Raw genomic sequence first — 23,788 nt, 5'->3', positions numbered from 1 at the left:
GAGACATTGCTTCAGTAGTCTGGAAATGTAGACTGTTTTATTATGCTACAGGCAAAGATGAACATTGTGATATAACTTTTATATTCAGATAAACATTTGAATATTTAACACTTTTATAGAGAATATAGCTGAAAAGAATCAAATCACATTAAATCTCTATCCACTATGACCATTCAAATGAGATATCTTTTTATCAATATAAGAGAAGGACATCACTGATGCGCTCTCTTTTGTCTCAATGGAAAAGGCACTCTTGTGTGAGAGGGTTCCATGGTGTAATGGTTAGCACTCTGGACTCTGAATCCAGCGATCCGAGTTCAAATCTCGGTGGGACCTACTACAATAATGAGATTCACTGTTTAACTCATTTTTTAGAATTTGGTCTAGAAAAAACCTAATATCAATGTTTTATACTGATGCGTATGAACGCATAAGTATGTATAGATGCATACATAGCATTATCCATCTAGATAGCTGTTAGACAATATGAACATATCAATTATTCATAAACATAAATATTGAAGTTGAACCTAGAAACTGTTCTTTCACATCCACATTGTAAACATGAGTTTATTTTCCTTTCTCATCTACATGGCCAGTAATGAGATAGTTCATTTTTGCTGATTTCTTAGCTGACAACATGCTGGACTTACACAGTGCATTTCATTGTGAATTTCTTTGAAAGTGAATTTCAGATTCACACCTTTGACATGTCTTTCAAAAGATTCAACTTTATTGGTTGTGGATTTACTGTTGAAAATCAGTGTGTAAAATCTTTGTACGTCTGAATTTCAAGATTATTATTCAAACTGCACATCTTCGGTCCCCGTAATACAAAGTTTGAGTCCTCAAGTTTTGTTTTAATGAATGCTTTGCAATTAAAAAGTTCCTTGTTCCCCTTATCAATAACAGTAAGATTTTAAAAAGTAATGTCGTGCATCAAGCCCCTGTGATGAGTTTGAGAAACCAGAGTGAGTTTGTAAAATCTCTCATTATTTTGAGCCATTTAGTTTCCAGGTATTGTAAAAATTCTATTATTTGCTCACATCTAGTAAACTTTTAGAGTATAATCAATAAATTAATTTTTCACCCTACCGGTATTAGATATGTGATATTAATGAATACACTTGAAAGAAAATGATTTGGTCAAGAGTCATAAAATGGTCCCACCGAGATTTGAACTCGGATCATTGGATTCAAAGTCCAAAGTGCTAACCATTACACCATGGAACCTCCCATGTGAAAGGAGTGCAAACTGCTGCAGCAATGTGGAAATGTCAAAGTTTTTAATATTCTACTGTCAAAGAGAAACTGAATTGGATTGCTTTCCTATTCTGGTAAACTTTTGCATATTGAACTATGTTGGGGAAGGATGTTGCCCAAAAGACTCAAATAACGTTATAACTCTGTTGAACAGTGGTTTTTATGTGAGATAATATTTTTCAATGAAAGATAAGTTGCCCCCTGAGGCAAATCTCTTCTGTCAAAATGGAAAGCTCACCCTGGTACGGGAGGGTGGATGGTGTCGTGGTTAGCACTCTGGACTCTGAAAACAGGGATCTGAGTACAAATTTCAGTGGGACTTATCTGAACATTACAATTTTCTTTTCCATTCAGTTCTTAGAAGTTTTATTTGGAACAATATCACATTTACTTATAAACATGTAAAAATCAACCTGTACATATGTATCTCTGTATATATAGCTATATGTCTCTGTATATTTATAGGAACATATAAACATATAGATTATAAAAATAAATATAATTAGTGGGGGTGAAAATCATGAACAGTTGTTGCCTCTCAGCATTTGAAACATGAGTTTCTACTTCTTTCTCTTTTATATGTCCTGAAATTGAGATAGTCACTTTTTACTCATTATTGATCCAACAATACAGTTGATGTATACAAAGCATATCATATGATTTGTGAATAAAGTTCAAAAATGAGAATTTGATCAGTACCTGTGATGCCTCCGACCAAAAGCTTATATTTTACGATTGGAGATCAACTGTTGTAAATCAGCATGAAAAACATTTTCTTTTCACGATTTCCATACTAATATAAAACAACATTTTTACTAGCTGAATGAGATCATCATTTGGGTTCCTCTATGTTTGATTGAAGAAAACTTCTCATTCAAAATGTGCTATTTTCGCCTTATCAATAGCGGGAAAGCTTAAAAAAGTGATGCTGTGAATCACCCGTCTGAAATGCGTTTGAGAAAATCAGGATATGATTTTAAAATGGCTAACTACTTTGTGAAGAAATTTGATGTCAAAGTATTGTAAAGTTTGTATTGATGTAACTTGTTCAAGCTGATGGACATTTTGAAAGCATTCAATAATTGACTCTTTCAACCTACTGGTGTTGGATTTGAGCTATCAATGAACAAAGATGAAGAAATGGAAAAGCTCAAGAGTAATAAAAAAAGTCCCTCCAAGGTTTCAAATCGGATCATTGGATGCAAAGTCCAAATTGCCAACCATTGCTCTATCGAGCCACCCATGCAGGAGACAGAGACATTGCTTCAGTAGTCTGGAAATGTAGACTGTTTTATTATGCTACAGGCAAAGATGAACATTGTGATATAACTTTTATATTCAGATAAACATTTGAATATTTAACACTTTTATAGAGAATATAGCTGAAAAGAATCAAATCACATTAAATCTCTATCCACTATGACCATTCAAATGAGATATCTTTTTATCAATATAAGAGAAGGACATCACTGATGCGCTCTCTTTTGTCTCAATGGAAAAGGCACTCTTGTGTGAGAGGGTTCCATGGTGTAATGGTTAGCACTCTGGACTCTGAATCCAGCGATCCGAGTTCAAATCTCGGTGGGACCTACTACAATAATGAGATTCACTGTTTAACTCATTTTTTAGAATTTGGTCTAGAAAAAACCTAATATCAATGTTTTATACTGATGCGTATGAACGCATAAGTATGTATAGATGCATACATAGCTTTATCCATCTAGATAGCTGTTAGACAATATGAACATATCAATTATTCATAAACATAAATATTGAAGCTGAACCTAGAAACTGTTCTTTCACATCCACATTGTAAACATGAGTTTATTTTCCTTTCTCATCTATATGGCCAGTAATGAGATAGTTCATTTTTGCTGATTTCTTAGCTGACAACATGCTGGACTTACACAGTGCATTTCATTGTGAATTTCTTTGAAAGTGAATTTCAGATTCACACCTTTGACATGTCTTTCAAAAGATTCAACTTTATTGGTTGTGGATTTACTGTTGAAAATCAGTGTGTAAAATCTTTGTACGTCTGAATTTCAAGATTATTATTCAAACTGCACATCTTCGGTCCCCGTAATACAAAGTTTGACTCCTCAAGTTTTGTTTTAATGAATGCTTTGCAATTAAAAAGTTCCTTGTTCCCCTTATCAATAACAGTAAGATTTTAAAAAGTAATGTCGTGCATCAAGCCCCTGTGATGAGTTTGAGAAACCAGAGTGAGTTTGTAAAATCTCTCATTATTTTGAGCCATTTAGTTTCCAGGTATTGTAAAAATTCTATTATTTGCTCACATCTAGTAAACTTTTAGAGTATAATCAATAAATTAATTTTTCACCCTACCGGTATTAGATATGTGATATTAATGAATACACTTGAAAGAAAATGATTTGGTCAAGAGTCATAAAATGGTCCCACCGAGATTTGAACTCGGATCATTGGATTCAAAGTCCAAAGTGCTAACCATTACACCATGGAACCTCCCATGTGAAAGGAGTGCAAACTGCTGCAGCAATGTGGAAATGTCAAAGTTTTTAATATTCTACTGTCAAAGAGAAACTGAATTGGATTGCTTTCCTATTCTGGTAAACTTTTGCATATTGAACTATGTTGGGGAAGGATGTTGCCCAAAAGACTCAAATAACGTTATAACTCCGTTGAACAGTGGTTTTTATGTGAGATAATATTTTTCAATGAAAGATAAGTTGCCCCCTGAGGCAAATCTCTTCTGTCAAAATGGAAAGCTCACCCTGGTACGGGAGGGTGGATGGTGTCGTGGTTAGCACTCTGGACTCTGAAAACAGGGATCTGAGTACAAATTTCAGTGGGACTTATCTGAACATTACAATTTTCTTTTCCATTCAGTTCTTAGAAGTTTTATTTGGAACAACATCACATTTACTTATAAACATGTAAAAATCAACCTGTACATATGTATCTCTGTATATATAGCTATATGTCTCTGTATATTTATAGGAACATATAAACATATAGATTATAAAAATAAATATAATTAGTGGAGGTGAAAATCATGAACAGTTGTTGCCTCTCAGCATTTGAAACATGAGTTTCTACTTCTTTCTCTTTTATATGTCCTGAAATTGAGATAGTCACTTTTTACTCATTATTGATCCAACAATACAGTTGATGTATACAAAGCATATCATATGATTTGTGAATGAAGTTCAAAAATGAGAATTTGATCAGTACCTGTCATGCCTCCGACCAAAAGCTTATATTTTACGATTGGAGATCAACTGTTGTAAATCAGCATGAAAAACATTTTCTTTTCACGATTTCCATACTAATATAAAACAACATTTTTACTAGCTGAATGAGATCATCATTTGGGTTCCTCTATGTTTGATTGAAGAAAACTTCTCATTCAAAATGTGCTATTTTCGCCTTATCAATAGCGGGAAAGCTTAAAAAAGTGATGCTGTGAATCACCCGTCTGAAATGCGTTTGAGAAAATCAGGATATGATTTTAAAATGGCTAACTACTTTGTGAAGAAATTTGATGTCAAAGTATTGTAAAGTTTGTATTGATGTAACTTGTTCAAGCTGATGGACATTTTGAAAGCATTCAATAATTGACTCTTTCAACCTACTGGTGTTGGATTTGAGCTATCAATGAACAAAGATGAAGAAATGGAAAAGCTCAAGAGTAATAAAAAAAGTCCCTCCAAGGTTTCAAATCGGATCATTGGATGCAAAGTCTAAATTGCCAACCATTGCTCTATCGAGCCACCCATGCAGGAGACAGAGACATTGCTTCAGTAGTCTGGAAATGTAGACTGTTTTATTATGCTACAGGCAAAGATGAACATTGTGATATAACTTTTATATTCAGATAAACATTTGAATATTTAACACTTTTATAGAGAATATAGCTGAAAAGAATCAAATCACATTAAATCTCTATCCACTATGACCATTCAAATGAGATATCTTTTTATCAATATAAGAGAAGGACATCACTGATGCGCTCTCTTTTGTCTCAATGGAAAAGGCACTCTTGTGTGAGAGGGTTCCATGGTGTAATGGTTAGCACTCTGGACTCTGAATCCAGCGATCCGAGTTCAAATCTCGGTGGGACCTACTACAATAATGAGATTCACTGTTTAACTCATTTTTTAGAATTTGGTCTAGAAAAAACCTAATATCAATGTTTTATACTGATGCGTATGAACGCATAAGTATGTATAGATGCATACATAGCATTATCCATCTAGATAGCTGTTAGACAATATGAACATATCAATTATTCATAAACATAAATATTGAAGTTGAACCTAGAAACTGTTCTTTCACATCCACATTGTAAACATGAGTTTATTTTCCTTTCTCATCTATATGGCCAGTAATGAGATAGTTCATTTTTGCTGATTTCTTAGCTGACAACATGCTGGACTTACACAGTGCATTTCATTGTGAATTTCTTTGAAAGTGAATTTCAGATTCACACCTTTGACATGTCTTTCAAAAGATTCAACTTTATTGGTTGTGGATTTACTGTTGAAAATCAGTGTGTAAAATCTTTGTACGTCTGAATTTCAAGATTATTATTCAAACTGCACATCTTCGGTCCCCGTAATACAAAGTTTGAGTCCTCAAGTTTTGTTTTAATGAATGCTTTGCAATTAAAAAGTTCCTTGTTCCCCTTATCAATAACAGTAAGATTTTAAAAAGTAATGTCGTGCATCAAGCCCCTGTGATGAGTTTGAGAAACCAGAGTGAGTTTGTAAAATCTCTCATTATTTTGAGCCATTTAGTTTCCAGGTATTGTAAAAATTCTATTATTTGCTCACATCTAGTAAACTTTTAGAGTATAATCAATAAATTAATTTTTCACCCTACCGGTATTAGATATGTGATATTAATGAATACACTTGAAAGAAAATGATTTGGTCAAGAGTCATAAAATGGTCCCACCGAGATTTGAACTCGGATCATTGGATTCAAAGTCCAAAGTGCTAACCATTACACCATGGAACCTCCCATGTGAAAGGAGTGCAAACTGCTGCAGCAATGTGGAAATGTCAAAGTTTTTAATATTCTACTGTCAAAGAGAAACTGAATTGGATTGCTTTCCTATTCTGGTAAACTTTTGCATATTGAACTATGTTGGGGAAGGATGTTGCCCAAAAGACTCAAATAACGTTATAACTCTGTTGAACAGTGGTTTTTATGTGAGATAATATTTTTCAATGAAAGATAAGTTGCCCCCTGAGGCAAATCTCTTCTGTCAAAATGGAAAGCTCACCCTGGTACGGGAGGGTGGATGGTGTCGTGGTTAGCACTCTGGACTCTGAAAACAGGGATCTGAGTACAAATTTCAGTGGGACTTATCTGAACATTACAATTTTCTTTTCCATTCAGTTCTTAAAAGTTTTATTTGGAACAACATCACATTTACTTATAAACATGTAAAAATCAACCTGTACATATGTATCTCTGTATATATAGCTATATGTCTCTGTATATTTATAGGAACATATAAACATATAGATTATAAAAATAAATATAATTAGTGGAGGTGAAAATCATGAACAGTTGTTGCCTCTCAGCATTTGAAACATGAGTTTCTACTTCTTTCTCTTTTATATGTCCTGAAATTGAGATAGTCACTTTTTACTCATTATTGATCCAACAATACAGTTGATGTATACAAAGCATATCATATGATTTGTGAATAAAGTTCAAAAATGAGAATTTGATCAGTACCTGTCATGCCTCCGACCAAAAGCTTATATTTTACGATTGGAGATCAACTGTTGTAAATCAGCATGAAAAACATTTTCTTTTCACGATTTCCATACTAATATAAAACAACATTTTTACTAGCTGAATGAGATCATCATTTGGGTTCCTCTATGTTTGATTGAAGAAAACTTCTCATTCAAAATGTGCTATTTTCGCCTTATCAATAGCGGGAAAGCTTAAAAAAGTGATGCTGTGAATCACCCGTCTGAAATGCGTTTGAGAAAATCAGGATATGATTTTAAAATGGCTAACTACTTTGTGAAGAAATTTGATGTCAAAGTATTGTAAAGTTTGTATTGATGTAACTTGTTCAAGCTGATGGACATTTTGAAAGCATTCAATAATTGACTCTTTCAACCTACTGGTGTTGGATTTGAGCTATCAATGAACAAAGATGAAGAAATGGAAAAGCTCAAGAGTAATAAAAAAAGTCCCTCCAAGGTTTCAAATCGGATCATTGGATGCAAAGTCTAAATTGCCAACCATTGCTCTATCGAGCCACCCATGCAGGAGACAGAGACATTGCTTCAGTAGTCTGGAAATGTAGACTGTTTTATTATGCTACAGGCAAAGATGAACATTGTGATATAACTTTTATATTCAGATAAACATTTGAATATTTAACACTTTTATAGAGAATATAGCTGAAAAGAATCAAATCACATTAAATCTCTATCCACTATGACCATTCAAATGAGATATCTTTTTATCAATATAAGAGAAGGACATCACTGATGCGCTCTCTTTTGTCTCAATGGAAAAGGCACTCTTGTGTGAGAGGGTTCCATGGTGTAATGGTTAGCACTCTGGACTCTGAATCCAGCGATCCGAGTTCAAATCTCGGTGGGACCTACTACAATAATGAGATTCACTGTTTAACTCATTTTTTAGAATTTGGTCTAGAAAAAACCTAATATCAATGTTTTATACTGATGCGTATGAACGCATAAGTATGTATAGATGCATACATAGCATTATCCATCTAGATAGCTGTTAGACAATATGAACATATCAATTATTCATAAACATAAATATTGAAGTTGAACCTAGAAACTGTTCTTTCACATCCACATTGTAAACATGAGTTTATTTTCCTTTCTCATCTATATGGCCAGTAATGAGATAGTTCATTTTTGCTGATTTCTTAGCTGACAACATGCTGGACTTACACAGTGCATTTCATTGTGAATTTCTTTGAAAGTGAATTTCAGATTCACACCTTTGACATGTCTTTCAAAAGATTCAACTTTATTGGTTGTGGATTTACTGTTGAAAATCAGTGTGTAAAATCTTTGTACGTCTGAATTTCAAGATTATTATTCAAACTGCACATCTTCGGTCCCCGTAATACAAAGTTTGAGTCCTCAAGTTTTGTTTTAATGAATGCTTTGCAATTAAAAAGTTCCTTGTTCCCCTTATCAATAACAGTAAGATTTTAAAAAGTAATGTCGTGCATCAAGCCCCTGTGATGAGTTTGAGAAACCAGAGTGAGTTTGTAAAATCTCTCATTATTTTGAGCCATTTAGTTTCCAGGTATTGTAAAAATTCTATTATTTGCTCACATCTAGTAAACTTTTAGAGTATAATCAATAAATTAATTTTTCACCCTACCGGTATTAGATATGTGATATTAATGAATACACTTGAAAGAAAATGATTTGGTCAAGAGTCATAAAATGGTCCCACCGAGATTTGAACTCGGATCATTGGATTCAAAGTCCAAAGTGCTAACCATTACACCATGGAACCTCCCATGTGAAAGGAGTGCAAACTGCTGCAGCAATGTGGAAATGTCAAAGTTTTTAATATTCTACTGTCAAAGAGAAACTGAATTGGATTGCTTTCCTATTCTGGTAAACTTTTGCATATTGAACTATGTTGGGGAAGGATGTTGCCCAAAAGACTCAAATAACGTTATAACTCTGTTGAACAGTGGTTTTTATGTGAGATAATATTTTTCAATGAAAGATAAGTTGCCCCCTGAGGCAAATCTCTTCTGTCAAAATGGAAAGCTCACCCTGGTACGGGAGGGTGGATGGTGTCGTGGTTAGCACTCTGGACTCTGAAAACAGGGATCTGAGTACAAATTTCAGTGGGACTTATCTGAACATTACAATTTTCTTTTCCATTCAGTTCTTAAAAGTTTTATTTGGAACAACATCACATTTACTTATAAACATGTAAAAATCAACCTGTACATATGTATCTCTGTATATATAGCTATATGTCTCTGTATATTTATAGGAACATATAAACATATAGATTATAAAAATAAATATAATTAGTGGAGGTGAAAATCATGAACAGTTGTTGCCTCTCAGCATTTGAAACATGAGTTTCTACTTCTTTCTCTTTTATATGTCCTGAAATTGAGATAGTCACTTTTTACTCATTATTGATCCAACAATACAGTTGATGTATACAAAGCATATCATATGATTTGTGAATGAAGTTCAAAAATGAGAATTTGATCAGTACCTGTCATGCCTCCGACCAAAAGCTTATATTTTACGATTGGAGATCAACTGTTGTAAATCAGCATGAAAAACATTTTCTTTTCACGATTTCCATACTAATATAAAACAACATTTTTACTAGCTGAATGAGATCATCATTTGGGTTCCTCTATGTTTGATTGAAGAAAACTTCTCATTCAAAATGTGCTATTTTCGCCTTATCAATAGCGGGAAAGCTTAAAAAAGTGATGCTGTGAATCACCCGTCTGAAATGCGTTTGAGAAAATCAGGATATGATTTTAAAATGGCTAACTACTTTGTGAAGAAATTTGATGTCAAAGTATTGTAAAGTTTGTATTGATGTAACTTGTTCAAGCTGATGGACATTTTGAAAGCATTCAATAATTGACTCTTTCAACCTACTGGTGTTGGATTTGAGCTATCAATGAACAAAGATGAAGAAATGGAAAAGCTCAAGAGTAATAAAAAAAGTCCCTCCAAGGTTTCAAATCGGATCATTGGATGCAAAGTCTAAATTGCCAACCATTGCTCTATCGAGCCACCCATGCAGGAGACAGAGACATTGCTTCAGTAGTCTGGAAATGTAGACTGTTTTATTATGCTACAGGCAAAGATGAACATTGTGATATAACTTTTATATTCAGATAAACATTTGAATATTTAACACTTTTATAGAGAATATAGCTGAAAAGAATCAAATCACATTAAATCTCTATCCACTATGACCATTCAAATGAGATATCTTTTTATCAATATAAGAGAAGGACATCACTGATGCGCTCTCTTTTGTCTCAATGGAAAAGGCACTCTTGTGTGAGAGGGTTCCATGGTGTAATGGTTAGCACTCTGGACTCTGAATCCAGCGATCCGAGTTCAAATCTCGGTGGGACCTACTACAATAATGAGATTCACTGTTTAACTCATTTTTTAGAATTTGGTCTAGAAAAAACCTAATATCAATGTTTTATACTGATGCGTATGAACGCATAAGTATGTATAGATGCATACATAGCATTATCCATCTAGATAGCTGTTAGACAATATGAACATATCAATTATTCATAAACATAAATATTGAAGTTGAACCTAGAAACTGTTCTTTCACATCCACATTGTAAACATGAGTTTATTTTCCTTTCTCATTTACATGGCCAGTAATGAGATAGTTCATTTTTGCTGATTTCTTAGCTGACAACATGCTGGACTTACACAGTGCATTTCATTGTGAATTTCTTTGAAAGTGAATTTCAGATTCACACCTTTGACATGTCTTTCAAAAGATTCAACTTTATTGGTTGTGGATTTACTGTTGAAAATCAGTGTGTAAAATCTTTGTACGTCTGAATTTCAAGATTATTATTCAAACTGCACATCTTCGGTCCCCGTAATACAAAGTTTGAGTCCTCAAGTTTTGTTTTAATGAATGCTTTGCAATTAAAAAGTTCCTTGTTCCCCTTATCAATAACAGTAAGATTTTAAAAAGTAATGTCGTGCATCAAGCCCCTGTGATGAGTTTGAGAAACCAGAGTGAGTTTGTAAAATCTCTCATTATTTTGAGCCATTTAGTTTCCAGGTATTGTAAAAATTCTATTATTTGCTCACATCTAGTAAACTTTTAGAGTATAATCAATAAATTAATTTTTCACCCTACCGGTATTAGATATGTGATATTAATGAATACACTTGAAAGAAAATGATTTGGTCAAGAGTCATAAAGTGGTCCCACCGAGATTTGAACTCGGATCATTGGATTCAAAGTCCAAAGTGCTAACCATTACACCATGGAACCTCCCATGTGAAAGGAGTGCAAACTGCTGCAGCAATGTGGAAATGTCAAAGTTTTTAATATTCTACTGTCAAAGAGAAACTGAATTGGATTGCTTTCCTATTCTGGTAAACTTTTGCATATTGAACTATGTTGGGGAAGGATGTTGCCCAAAAGACTCAAATAACGTTATAACTCTGTTGAACAGTGGTTTTTATGTGAGATAATATTTTTCAATGAAAGATAAGTTGCCCCCTGAGGCAAATCTCTTCTGTCAAAATGGAAAGCTCACCCTGGTACGGGAGGGTGGATGGTGTCGTGGTTAGCACTCTGGACTCTGAAAACAGGGATCTGAGTACAAATTTCAGTGGGACTTATCTGAACATTACAATTTTCTTTTCCATTCAGTTCTTAAAAGTTTTATTTGGAACAACATCACATTTACTTATAAACATGTAAAAATCAACCTGTACATATGTATCTCTGTATATATAGCTATATGTCTCTGTATATTTATAGGAACATATAAACATATAGATTATAAAAATAAATATAATTAGTGGAGGTGAAAATCATGAACAGTTGTTGCCTCTCAGCATTTGAAACATGAGTTTCTACTTCTTTCTCTTTTATATGTCCTGAAATTGAGATAGTCACTTTTTACTCATTATTGATCCAACAATACAGTTGATGTATACAAAGCATATCATATGATTTGTGAATAAAGTTCAAAAATGAGAATTTGATCAGTACCTGTGATGCCTCCGACCAAAAGCTTATATTTTACGATTGGAGATCAACTGTTGTAAATCAGCATGAAAAACATTTTCTTTTCACGATTTCCATACTAATATAAAACAACATTTTTACTAGCTGAATGAGATCATCATTTGGGTTCCTCTATGTTTGATTGAAGAAAACTTCTCATTCAAAATGTGCTATTTTCGCCTTATCAATAGCGGGAAAGCTTAAAAAAGTGATGCTGTGAATCACCCGTCTGAAATGCGTTTGAGAAAATCAGGATATGATTTTAAAATGGCTAACTACTTTGTGAAGAAATTTGATGTCAAAGTATTGTAAAGTTTGTATTGATGTAACTTGTTCAAGCTGATGGACATTTTGAAAGCATTCAATAATTGACTCTTTCAACCTACTGGTGTTGGATTTGAGCTATCAATGAACAAAGATGAAGAAATGGAAAAGCTCAAGAGTAATAAAAAAAGTCCCTCCAAGGTTTCAAATCGGATCATTGGATGCAAAGTCTAAATTGCCAACCATTGCTCTATCGAGCCACCCATGCAGGAGACAGAGACATTGCTTCAGTAGTCTGGAAATGTAGACTGTTTTATTATGCTACAGGCAAAGATGAACATTGTGATATAACTTTTATATTCAGATAAACATTTGAATATTTAACACTTTTATAGAGAATATAGCTGAAAAGAATCAAATCACATTAAATCTCTATCCACTATGACCATTCAAATGAGATATCTTTTTATCAATATAAGAGAAGGACATCACTGATGCGCTCTCTTTTGTCTCAATGGAAAAGGCACTCTTGTGTGAGAGGGTTCCATGGTGTAATGGTTAGCACTCTGGACTCTGAATCCAGCGATCCGAGTTCAAATCTCGGTGGGACCTACTACAATAATGAGATTCACTGTTTAACTCATTTTTTAGAATTTGGTCTAGAAAAAACCTAATATCAATGTTTTATACTGATGCGTATGAACGCATAAGTATGTATAGATGCATACATAGCATTATCCATCTAGATAGCTGTTAGACAATATGAACATATCAATTATTCATAAACATAAATATTGAAGTTGAACCTAGAAACTGTTCTTTCACATCCACATTGTAAACATGAGTTTATTTTCCTTTCTCATTTACATGGCCAGTAATGAGATAGTTCATTTTTGCTGATTTCTTAGCTGACAACATGCTGGACTTACACAGTGCATTTCATTGTGAATTTCTTTGAAAGTGAATTTCAGATTCACACCTTTGACATGTCTTTCAAAAGATTCAACTTTATTGGTTGTGGATTTACTGTTGAAAATCAGTGTGTAAAATCTTTGTACGTCTGAATTTCAAGATTATTATTCAAACTGCACATCTTCGGTCCCCGTAATACAAAGTTTGAGTCCTCAAGTTTTGTTTTAATGAATGCTTTGCAATTAAAAAGTTCCTTGTTCCCCTTATCAATAACAGTAAGATTTTAAAAAGTAATGTCGTGCATCAAGCCCCTGTGATGAGTTTGAGAAACCAGAGTGAGTTTGTAAAATCTCTCATTATTTTGAGCCATTTAGTTTCCAGGTATTGTAAAAATTCTATTATTTGCTCACATCTAGTAAACTTTTAGAGTATAATCAATAAATTAATTTTTCACCCTACCGGTATTAGATATGTGATATTAATGAATACACTTGAAAGAAAATGATTTGGTCAAGAGTCATAAAATGGTCCCACCGAGATTTGAACTCGGATCATTGGATTCAAAGTCCAAAGTGCTAACCATTACACCATGGAACCTCCCATGTGAAAGGAGTGCAAACTGCTGCAGCAATGTGGAAATGTCAAAGTTTTTAATATTCTACTGTCAAAGAGAAACTGAATTGGATTGCTTTCCTATTCTGGTAAACTTTTGCATATTGAACTATGTTGGGGAAGGATGTTGCCCAAAAGACTCAAATAACGTTATAACTCTGTTGAACAGTGGTTTTTATGTGAGATAATATTTTTCAATGAAAGATAAGTTGCCCCCTGAGGCAAATCTCTTCTGTCAAAATGGAAAGCTCACCCTGGTACGGGAGGGTGGATGGTGTCGTGGTTAGCACTCTGGACTCTGAAAACAGGGATCTGAGTACAAATTTCAGTGGGACTTATCTGAACATTACAATTTTCTTTTCCATTCAGTTCTTAAAAGTTTTATTTGGAACAACATCACATTTACTTATAAACATGTAAAAATCAACCTGTACATATGTATCTCTGTATATATAGCTATATGTCTCTGTATATTTATAGGAACATATAAACATATAGATTATAAAAATAAATATAATTAGTGGAGGTGAAAATCATGAACAGTTGTTGCCTCTCAGCATTTGAAACATGAGTTTCTACTTCTTTCTCTTTTATATGTCCTGAAATTGAGATAGTCACTTTTTACTCATTATTGATCCAACAATACAGTTGATGTATACAAAGCATATCATATGATTTGTGAATAAAGTTCAAAAATGAGAATTTGATCAGTACCTGTGATGCCTCCGACCAAAAGCTTATATTTTACGATTGGAGATCAACTGTTGTAAATCAGCATGAAAAACATTTTCTTTTCACGATTTCCATACTAATATAAAACAACATTTTTACTAGCTGAATGAGATCATCATTTGGGTTCCTCTATGTTTGATTGAAGAAAACTTCTCATTCAAAATGTGCTATTTTCGCCTTATCAATAGCGGGAAAGCTTAAAAAAGTGATGCTGTGAATCACCCGTCTGAAATGCGTTTGAGAAAATCAGGATATGATTTTAAAATGGCTAACTACTTTGTGAAGAAATTTGATGTCAAAGTATTGTAAAGTTTGTATTGATGTAACTTGTTCAAGCTGATGGACATTTTGAAAGCATTCAATAATTGACTCTTTCAACCTACTGGTGTTGGATTTGAGCTATCAATGAACAAAGATGAAGAAATGGAAAAGCTCAAGAGTAATAAAAAAAGTCCCTCCAAGGTTTCAAATCGGATCATTGGATGCAAAGTCTAAATTGCCAACCATTGCTCTATCGAGCCACCCATGCAGGAGACAGAGACATTGCTTCAGTAGTCTGGAAATGTAGACTGTTTTATTATGCTACAGGCAAAGATGAACATTGTGATATAACTTTTATATTCAGATAAACATTTGAATATTTAACACTTTTATAGAGAATATAGCTGAAAAGAATCAAATCACATTAAATCTCTATCCACTATGACCATTCAAATGAGATATCTTTTTATCAATATAAGAGAAGGACATCACTGATGCGCTCTCTTTTGTCTCAATGGAAAAGGCACTCTTGTGTGAGAGGGTTCCATGGTGTAATGGTTAGCACTCTGGACTCTGAATCCAGCGATCCGAGTTCAAATCTCGGTGGGACCTACTACAATAATGAGATTCACTGTTTAACTCATTTTTTAGAATTTGGTCTAGAAAAAACCTAATATCAATGTTTTATACTGATGCGTATGAACGCATAAGTATGTATAGATGCATACATAGCATTATCCATCTAGATAGCTGTTAGACAATATGAACATATCAATTATTCATAAACATAAATATTGAAGTTGAACCTAGAAACTGTTCTTTCACATCCACATTGTAAACATGAGTTTATTTTCCTTTCTCATCTATATGGCCAGTAATGAGATAGTTCATTTTTGCTGATTTCTTAGCTGACAACATGCTGGACTTACACAGTGCATTTCATTGTGAATTTCTTTGAAAGTGAATTTCAGATTCACACCTTTGACATGTCTTTCAAAAGATTCAACTTTATTGGTTGTGGATTTACTGTTGAAAATCAGTGTGTAAAATCTTTGTACGTCTGAATTTCAAGATTATTATTCAAACTGCACATCTTCGGTCCCCGTAATACAAAGTTTGAGTCCTCAAGTTTTGTTTTAATGAATGCTTTGCAATTAAAAAGTTCCTTGTTCCCCTTATCAATAACAGTAAGATTTTAAAAAGTAATGTCGTGCATCAAGCCCCTGTGATGAGTTTGAGAAACCAGAGTGAGTTTGTAAAATCTCTCATTATTTTGAGCCATTTAGTTTCCAGGTATTGTAAAAATTCTATTATTTGCTCACATCTAGTAAACTTTTAGAGTATAATCAATAAATTAATTTTTCACCCTACCGGTATTAGATATGTGATATTAATGAATACACTTGAAAGAAAATGATTTGGTCAAGAGTCATAAAATGGTCCCACCGAGATTTGAACTCGGATCATTGGATTCAAAGTCCAAAGTGCTAACCATTACACCATGGAACCTCCCATGTGAAAGGAGTGCAAACTGCTGCAGCAATGTGGAAATGTCAAAGTTTTTAATATTCTACTGTCAAAGAGAAACTGAATTGGATTGCTTTCCTATTCTGGTAAACTTTTGCATATTGAACTATGTTGGGGAAGGATGTTGCCCAAAAGACTCAAATAACGTTATAACTCTGTTGAACAGTGGTTTTTATGTGAGATAATATTTTTCAATGAAAGATAAGTTGCCCCCTGAGGCAAATCTCTTCTGTCAAAATGGAAAGCTCACCCTGGTACGGGAGGGTGGATGGTGTCGTGGTTAGCACTCTGGACTCTGAAAACAGGGATCTGAGTACAAATTTCAGTGGGACTTATCTGAACATTACAATTTTCTTTTCCATTCAGTTCTTAAAAGTTTTATTTGGAACAACATCACATTTACTTATAAACATGTAAAAATCAACCTGTACATATGTATCTCTGTATATATAGCTATATGTCTCTGTATATTTATAGGAACATATAAACATATAGATTATAAAAATAAATATAATTAGTGGAGGTGAAAATCATGAACAGTTGTTGCCTCTCAGCATTTGAAACATGAGTTTCTACTTCTTTCTCTTTTATATGTCCTGAAATTGAGATAGTCACTTTTTACTCATTATTGATCCAACAATACAGTTGATGTATACAAAGCATATCATATGATTTGTGAATAAAGTTCAAAAATGAGAATTTGATCAGTACCTGTGATGCCTCCGACCAAAAGCTTATATTTTACGATTGGAGATCAACTGTTGTAAATCAGCATGAAAAACATTTTCTTTTCACGATTTCCATACTAATATAAAACAACATTTTTACTAGCTGAATGAGATCATCATTTGGGTTCCTCTATGTTTGATTGAAGAAAACTTCTCATTCAAAATGTGCTATTTTCGCCTTATCAATAGCGGGAAAGCTTAAAAAAGTGATGCTGTGAATCACCCGTCTGAAATGCGTTTGAGAAAATCAGGATATGATTTTAAAATGGCTAACTACTTTGTGAAGAAATTTGATGTCAAAGTATTGTAAAGTTTGTATTGATGTAACTTGTTCAAGCTGATGGACATTTTGAAAGCATTCAATAATTGACTCTTTCAACCTACTGGTGTTGGATTTGAGCTATCAATGAACAAAGATGAAGAAATGGAAAAGCTCAAGAGTAATAAAAAAAGTCCCTCCAAGGTTTCAAATCGGATCATTGGATGCAAAGTCTAAATTGCCAACCATTGCTCTATCGAGCCACCCATGCAGGAGACAGAGACATTGCTTCAGTAGTCTGGAAATGTAGACTGTTTTATTATGCTACAGGCAAAGATGAACATTGTGATATAACTTTTATATTCAGATAAACATTTGAATATTTAACACTTTTATAGAGAATATAGCTGAAAAGAATCAAATCACATTAAATCTCTATCCACTATGACCATTCAAATGAGATATCTTTTTATCAATATAAGAGAAGGACATCACTGATGCGCTCTCTTTTGTCTCAATGGAAAAGGCACTCTTGTGTGAGAGGGTTCCATGGTGTAATGGTTAGCACTCTGGACTCTGAATCCAGCGATCCGAGTTCAAATCTCGGTGGGACCTACTACAATAATGAGATTCACTGTTTAACTCATTTTTTAGAATTTGGTCTAGAAAAAACCTAATATCAATGTTTTATACTGATGCGTATGAACGCATAAGTATGTATAGATGCATACATAGCATTATCCATCTAGATAGCTGTTAGACAATATGAACATATCAATTATTCATAAACATAAATATTGAAGTTGAACCTAGAAACTGTTCTTTCACATCCACATTGTAAACATGAGTTTATTTTCCTTTCTCATCTATATGGCCAGTAATGAGATAGTTCATTTTTGCTGATTTCTTAGCTGACAACATGCTGGACTTACACAGTGCATTTCATTGTGAATTTCTTTGAAAGTGAATTTCAGATTCACACCTTTGACATGTCTTTCAAAAGATTCAACTTTATTGGTTGTGGATTTACTGTTGAAAATCAGTGTGTAAAATCTTTGTACGTCTGAATTTCAAGATTATTATTCAAACTGCACATCTTCGGTCCCCGTAATACAAAGTTTGAGTCCTCAAGTTTTGTTTTAATGAATGCTTTGCAATTAAAAAGTTCCTTGTTCCCCTTATCAATAACAGTAAGATTTTAAAAAGTAATGTCGTGCATCAAGCCCCTGTGATGAGTTTGAGAAACCAGAGTGAGTTTGTAAAATCTCTCATTATTTTGAGCCATTTAGTTTCCAGGTATTGTAAAAATTCTATTATTTGCTCACATCTAGTAAACTTTTAGAGTATAATCAATAAATTAATTTTTCACCCTACCGGTATTAGATATGTGATATTAATGAATACACTTGAAAGAAAATGATTTGGTCAAGAGTCATAAAATGGTCCCACCGAGATTTGAACTCGGATCATTGGATTCAAAGTCCAAAGTGCTAACCATTACACCATGGAACCTCCCATGTGAAAGGAGTGCAAACTGCTGCAGCAATGTGGAAATGTCAAAGTTTTTAATATTCTACTGTCAAAGAGAAACTGAATTGGATTGCTTTCCTATTCTGGTAAACTTTTGCATATTGAACTATGTTGGGGAAGGATGTTGCCCAAAAGACTCAAATAACGTTATAACTCTGTTGAACAGTGGTTTTTATGTGAGATAATATTTTTCAATGAAAGATAAGTTGCCCCCTGAGGCAAATCTCTTCTGTCAAAATGGAAAGCTCACCCTGGTACGGGAGGGTGGATGGTGTCGTGGTTAGCACTCTGGACTCTGAAAACAGGGATCTGAGTACAAATTTCAGTGGGACTTATCTGAACATTACAATTTTCTTTTCCATTCAGTTCTTAAAAGTTTTATTTGGAACAACATCACATTTACTTATAAACATGTAAAAATCAACCTGTACATATGTATCTCTGTATATATAGCTATATGTCTCTGTATATTTATAGGAACATATAAACATATAGATTATAAAAATAAATATAATTAGTGGAGGTGAAAATCATGAACAGTTGTTGCCTCTCAGCATTTGAAACATGAGTTTCTACTTCTTTCTCTTTTATATGTCCTGAAATTGAGATAGTCACTTTTTACTCATTATTGATCCAACAATACAGTTGATGTATACAAAGCATATCATATGATTTGTGAATAAAGTTCAAAAATGAGAATTTGATCAGTACCTGTGATGCCTCCGACCAAAAGCTTATATTTTACGATTGGAGATCAACTGTTGTAAATCAGCATGAAAAACATTTTCTTTTCACGATTTCCATACTAATATAAAACAACATTTTTACTAGCTGAATGAGATCATCATTTGGGTTCCTCTATGTTTGATTGAAGAAAACTTCTCATTCAAAATGTGCTATTTTCGCCTTATCAATAGCGGGAAAGCTTAAAAAAGTGATGCTGTGAATCACCCGTCTGAAATGCGTTTGAGAAAATCAGGATATGATTTTAAAATGGCTAACTACTTTGTGAAGAAATTTGATGTCAAAGTATTGTAAAGTTTGTATTGATGTAACTTGTTCAAGCTGATGGACATTTTGAAAGCATTCAATAATTGACTCTTTCAACCTACTGGTGTTGGATTTGAGCTATCAATGAACAAAGATGAAGAAATGGAAAAGCTCAAGAGTAATAAAAAAAGTCCCTCCAAGGTTTCAAATCGGATCATTGGATGCAAAGTCTAAATTGCCAACCATTGCTCTATCGAGCCACCCATGCAGGAGACAGAGACATTGCTTCAGTAGTCTGGAAATGTAGACTGTTTTATTATGCTACAGGCAAAGATGAACATTGTGATATAACTTTTATATTCAGATAAACATTTGAATATTTAACACTTTTATAGAGAATATAGCTGAAAAGAATCAAATCACATTAAATCTCTATCCACTATGACCATTCAAATGAGATATCTTTTTATCAATATAAGAGAAGGACATCACTGATGCGCTCTCTTTTGTCTCAATGGAAAAGGCACTCTTGTGTGAGAGGGTTCCATGGTGTAATGGTTAGCACTCTGGACTCTGAATCCAGCGATCCGAGTTCAAATCTCGGTGGGACCTACTACAATAATGAGATTCACTGTTTAACTCATTTTTTAGAATTTGGTCTAGAAAAAACCTAATATCAATGTTTTATACTGATGCGTATGAACGCATAAGTATGTATAGATGCATACATAGCATTATCCATCTAGATAGCTGTTAGACAATATGAACATATCAATTATTCATAAACATAAATATTGAAGTTGAACCTAGAAACTGTTCTTTCACATCCACATTGTAAACATGAGTTTATTTTCCTTTCTCATTTACATGGCCAGTAATGAGATAGTTCATTTTTGCTGATTTCTTAGCTGACAACATGCTGGACTTACACAGTGCATTTCATTGTGAATTTCTTTGAAAGTGAATTTCAGATTCACACCTTTGACATGTCTTTCAAAAGATTCAACTTTATTGGTTGTGGATTTACTGTTGAAAATCAGTGTGTAAAATCTTTGTACGTCTGAATTTCAAGATTATTATTCAAACTGCACATCTTCGGTCCCCGTAATACAAAGTTTGAGTCCTCAAGTTTTGTTTTAATGAATGCTTTGCAATTAAAAAGTTCCTTGTTCCCCTTATCAATAACAGTAAGATTTTAAAAAGTAATGTCGTGCATCAAGCCCCTGTGATGAGTTTGAGAAACCAGAGTGAGTTTGTAAAATCTCTCATTATTTTGAGCCATTTAGTTTCCAGGTATTGTAAAAATTCTATTATTTGCTCACATCTAGTAAACTTTTAGAGTATAATCAATAAATTAATTTTTCACCCTACCGGTATTAGATATGTGATATTAATGAATACACTTGAAAGAAAATGATTTGGTCAAGAGTCATAAAATGGTCCCACCGAGATTTGAACTCGGATCATTGGATTCAAAGTCCAAAGTGCTAACCATTACACCATGGAACCTCCCATGTGAAAGGAGTGCAAACTGCTGCAGCAATGTGGAAATGTCAAAGTTTTTAATATTCTACTGTCAAAGAGAAACTGAATTGGATTGCTTTCCTATTCTGGTAAACTTTTGCATATTGAACTATGTTGGGGAAGGATGTTGCCCAAAAGACTCAAATAACGTTATAACTCTGTTGAACAGTGGTTTTTATGTGAGATAATATTTTTCAATGAAAGATAAGTTGCCCCCTGAGGCAAATCTCTTCTGTCAAAATGGAAAGCTCACCCTGGTACGGGAGGGTGGATGGTGTCGTGGTTAGCACTCTGGACTCTGAAAACAGGGATCTGAGTACAAATTTCAGTGGGACTTATCTGAACATTACAATTTTCTTTTCCATTCAGTTCTTAAAAGTTTTATTTGGAACAACATCACATTTACTTATAAACATGTAAAAATCAACCTGTACATATGTATCTCTGTATATATAGCTATATGTCTCTGTATATTTATAGGAACATATAAACATATAGATTATAAAAATAAATATAATTAGTGGAGGTGAAAATCATGAACAGTTGTTGCCTCTCAGCATTTGAAACATGAGTTTCTACTTCTTTCTCTTTTATATGTCCTGAAATTGAGATAGTCACTTTTTACTCATTATTGATCCAACAATACAGTTGATGTATACAAAGCATATCATATGATTTGTGAATAAAGTTCAAAAATGAGAATTTGATCAGTACCTGTGATGCCTCCGACCAAAAGCTTATATTTTACGATTGGAGATCAACTGTTGTAAATCAGCATGAAAAACATTTTCTTTTCACGATTTCCATACTAATATAAAACAACATTTTTACTAGCTGAATGAGATCATCATTTGGGTTCCTCTATGTTTGATTGAAGAAAACTTCTCATTCAAAATGTGCTATTTTCGCCTTATCAATAGCGGGAAAGCTTAAAAAAGTGATGCTGTGAATCACCCGTCTGAAATGCGTTTGAGAAAATCAGGATATGATTTTAAAATGGCTAACTACTTTGTGAAGAAATTTGATGTCAAAGTATTGTAAAGTTTGTATTGATGTAACTTGTTCAAGCTGATGGACATTTTGAAAGCATTCAATAATTGACTCTTTCAACCTACTGGTGTTGGATTTGAGCTATCAATGAACAAAGATGAAGAAATGGAAAAGCTCAAGAGTAATAAAAAAAGTCCCTCCAAGGTTTCAAATCGGATCATTGGATGCAAAGTCTAAATTGCCAACCATTGCTCTATCGAGCCACCCATGCAGGAGACAGAGACATTGCTTCAGTAGTCTGGAAATGTAGACTGTTTTATTATGCTACAGGCAAAGATGAACATTGTGATATAACTTTTATATTCAGATAAACATTTGAATATTTAACACTTTTATAGAGAATATAGCTGAAAAGAATCAAATCACATTAAATCTCTATCCACTATGACCATTCAAATGAGATATCTTTTTATCAATATAAGAGAAGGACATCACTGATGCGCTCTCTTTTGTCTCAATGGAAAAGGCACTCTTGTGTGAGAGGGTTCCATGGTGTAATGGTTAGCACTCTGGACTCTGAATCCAGCGATCCGAGTTCAAATCTCGGTGGGACCTACTACAATAATGAGATTCACTGTTTAACTCATTTTTTAGAATTTGGTCTAGAAAAAACCTAATATCAATGTTTTATACTGATGCGTATGAACGCATAAGTATGTATAGATGCATACATAGCATTATCCATCTAGATAGCTGTTAGACAATATGAACATATCAATTATTCATAAACATAAATATTGAAGTTGAACCTAGAAACTGTTCTTTCACATCCACATTGTAAACATGAGTTTATTTTCCTTTCTCATCTATATGGCCAGTAATGAGATAGTTCATTTTTGCTGATTTCTTAGCTGACAACATGCTGGACTTACACAGTGCATTTCATTGTGAATTTCTTTGAAAGTGAATTTCAGATTCACACCTTTGACATGTCTTTCAAAAGATTCAACTTTATTGGTTGTGGATTTACTGTTGAAAATCAGTGTGTAAAATCTTTGTACGTCTGAATTTCAAGATTATTATTCAAACTGCACATCTTCGGTCCCCGTAATACAAAGTTTGAGTCCTCAAGTTTTGTTTTAATGAATGCTTTGCAATTAAAAAGTTCCTTGTTCCCCTTATCAATAACAGTAAGATTTTAAAAAGTAATGTCGTGCATCAAGCCCCTGTGATGAGTTTGAGAAACCAGAGTGAGTTTGTAAAATCTCTCATTATTTTGAGCCATTTAGTTTCCAGGTATTGTAAAAATTCTATTATTTGCTCACATCTAGTAAACTTTTAGAGTATAATCAATAAATTAATTTTTCACCCTACCGGTATTAGATATGTGATATTAATGAATACACTTGAAAGA

General features: G+C 33.5%; 19 non-coding genes across 19 annotated transcripts; 10 read left to right on the top strand and 9 right to left on the bottom strand.

Annotated features, from left to right (window-relative positions):
* Positions 1-264: 264 nt before the first annotated feature.
* TRNAQ-CUG (transfer RNA glutamine (anticodon CUG)) lies at positions 265-336 on the top strand. Its single transcript has one exon. It is a non-coding gene; the product is annotated as a tRNA-Gln (tRNA).
* An 825-nt stretch (positions 337-1,161) lies between these two features.
* On the bottom strand, positions 1,162-1,233 carry TRNAQ-UUG (transfer RNA glutamine (anticodon UUG)). The gene has a single exon. It is a non-coding gene; the product is annotated as a tRNA-Gln (tRNA).
* A 1,548-nt stretch (positions 1,234-2,781) lies between these two features.
* Positions 2,782-2,853, top strand: TRNAQ-CUG (transfer RNA glutamine (anticodon CUG)). The gene has a single exon. It is a non-coding gene; the product is annotated as a tRNA-Gln (tRNA).
* Positions 2,854-3,678: 825 nt separating this feature from the next.
* On the bottom strand, positions 3,679-3,750 carry TRNAQ-UUG (transfer RNA glutamine (anticodon UUG)). The gene has a single exon. It is a non-coding gene; the product is annotated as a tRNA-Gln (tRNA).
* Positions 3,751-5,298: 1,548 nt separating this feature from the next.
* TRNAQ-CUG (transfer RNA glutamine (anticodon CUG)) lies at positions 5,299-5,370 on the top strand. Its single transcript has one exon. It is a non-coding gene; the product is annotated as a tRNA-Gln (tRNA).
* An 825-nt stretch (positions 5,371-6,195) lies between these two features.
* Positions 6,196-6,267, bottom strand: TRNAQ-UUG (transfer RNA glutamine (anticodon UUG)). The gene has a single exon. It is a non-coding gene; the product is annotated as a tRNA-Gln (tRNA).
* Positions 6,268-7,815: 1,548 nt separating this feature from the next.
* Positions 7,816-7,887, top strand: TRNAQ-CUG (transfer RNA glutamine (anticodon CUG)). Its single transcript has one exon. It is a non-coding gene; the product is annotated as a tRNA-Gln (tRNA).
* An 825-nt stretch (positions 7,888-8,712) lies between these two features.
* On the bottom strand, positions 8,713-8,784 carry TRNAQ-UUG (transfer RNA glutamine (anticodon UUG)). The gene has a single exon. It is a non-coding gene; the product is annotated as a tRNA-Gln (tRNA).
* Positions 8,785-10,332: 1,548 nt separating this feature from the next.
* On the top strand, positions 10,333-10,404 carry TRNAQ-CUG (transfer RNA glutamine (anticodon CUG)). The gene has a single exon. It is a non-coding gene; the product is annotated as a tRNA-Gln (tRNA).
* An 825-nt stretch (positions 10,405-11,229) lies between these two features.
* TRNAQ-UUG (transfer RNA glutamine (anticodon UUG)) lies at positions 11,230-11,301 on the bottom strand. Its single transcript has one exon. It is a non-coding gene; the product is annotated as a tRNA-Gln (tRNA).
* Positions 11,302-12,849: 1,548 nt separating this feature from the next.
* TRNAQ-CUG (transfer RNA glutamine (anticodon CUG)) lies at positions 12,850-12,921 on the top strand. Its single transcript has one exon. It is a non-coding gene; the product is annotated as a tRNA-Gln (tRNA).
* Positions 12,922-13,746: 825 nt separating this feature from the next.
* Positions 13,747-13,818, bottom strand: TRNAQ-UUG (transfer RNA glutamine (anticodon UUG)). The gene has a single exon. It is a non-coding gene; the product is annotated as a tRNA-Gln (tRNA).
* A 1,548-nt stretch (positions 13,819-15,366) lies between these two features.
* TRNAQ-CUG (transfer RNA glutamine (anticodon CUG)) lies at positions 15,367-15,438 on the top strand. Its single transcript has one exon. It is a non-coding gene; the product is annotated as a tRNA-Gln (tRNA).
* Positions 15,439-16,263: 825 nt separating this feature from the next.
* TRNAQ-UUG (transfer RNA glutamine (anticodon UUG)) lies at positions 16,264-16,335 on the bottom strand. Its single transcript has one exon. It is a non-coding gene; the product is annotated as a tRNA-Gln (tRNA).
* A 1,548-nt stretch (positions 16,336-17,883) lies between these two features.
* TRNAQ-CUG (transfer RNA glutamine (anticodon CUG)) lies at positions 17,884-17,955 on the top strand. The gene has a single exon. It is a non-coding gene; the product is annotated as a tRNA-Gln (tRNA).
* An 825-nt stretch (positions 17,956-18,780) lies between these two features.
* TRNAQ-UUG (transfer RNA glutamine (anticodon UUG)) lies at positions 18,781-18,852 on the bottom strand. Its single transcript has one exon. It is a non-coding gene; the product is annotated as a tRNA-Gln (tRNA).
* Positions 18,853-20,400: 1,548 nt separating this feature from the next.
* On the top strand, positions 20,401-20,472 carry TRNAQ-CUG (transfer RNA glutamine (anticodon CUG)). The gene has a single exon. It is a non-coding gene; the product is annotated as a tRNA-Gln (tRNA).
* An 825-nt stretch (positions 20,473-21,297) lies between these two features.
* On the bottom strand, positions 21,298-21,369 carry TRNAQ-UUG (transfer RNA glutamine (anticodon UUG)). The gene has a single exon. It is a non-coding gene; the product is annotated as a tRNA-Gln (tRNA).
* Positions 21,370-22,917: 1,548 nt separating this feature from the next.
* TRNAQ-CUG (transfer RNA glutamine (anticodon CUG)) lies at positions 22,918-22,989 on the top strand. The gene has a single exon. It is a non-coding gene; the product is annotated as a tRNA-Gln (tRNA).
* Positions 22,990-23,788: the final 799 nt, after the last annotated feature.

This window comes from Triturus cristatus, chromosome 5_2, assembly GCF_964204655.1.
Source record: "Triturus cristatus chromosome 5_2, aTriCri1.1, whole genome shotgun sequence".
Classification (NCBI taxonomy): Eukaryota; Metazoa; Chordata; class Amphibia; order Caudata; family Salamandridae; genus Triturus; species Triturus cristatus.
The sequence above is the reverse complement of the archived record's forward strand: the minus strand, read 5'-3'. Positions and strand labels throughout refer to the sequence as shown.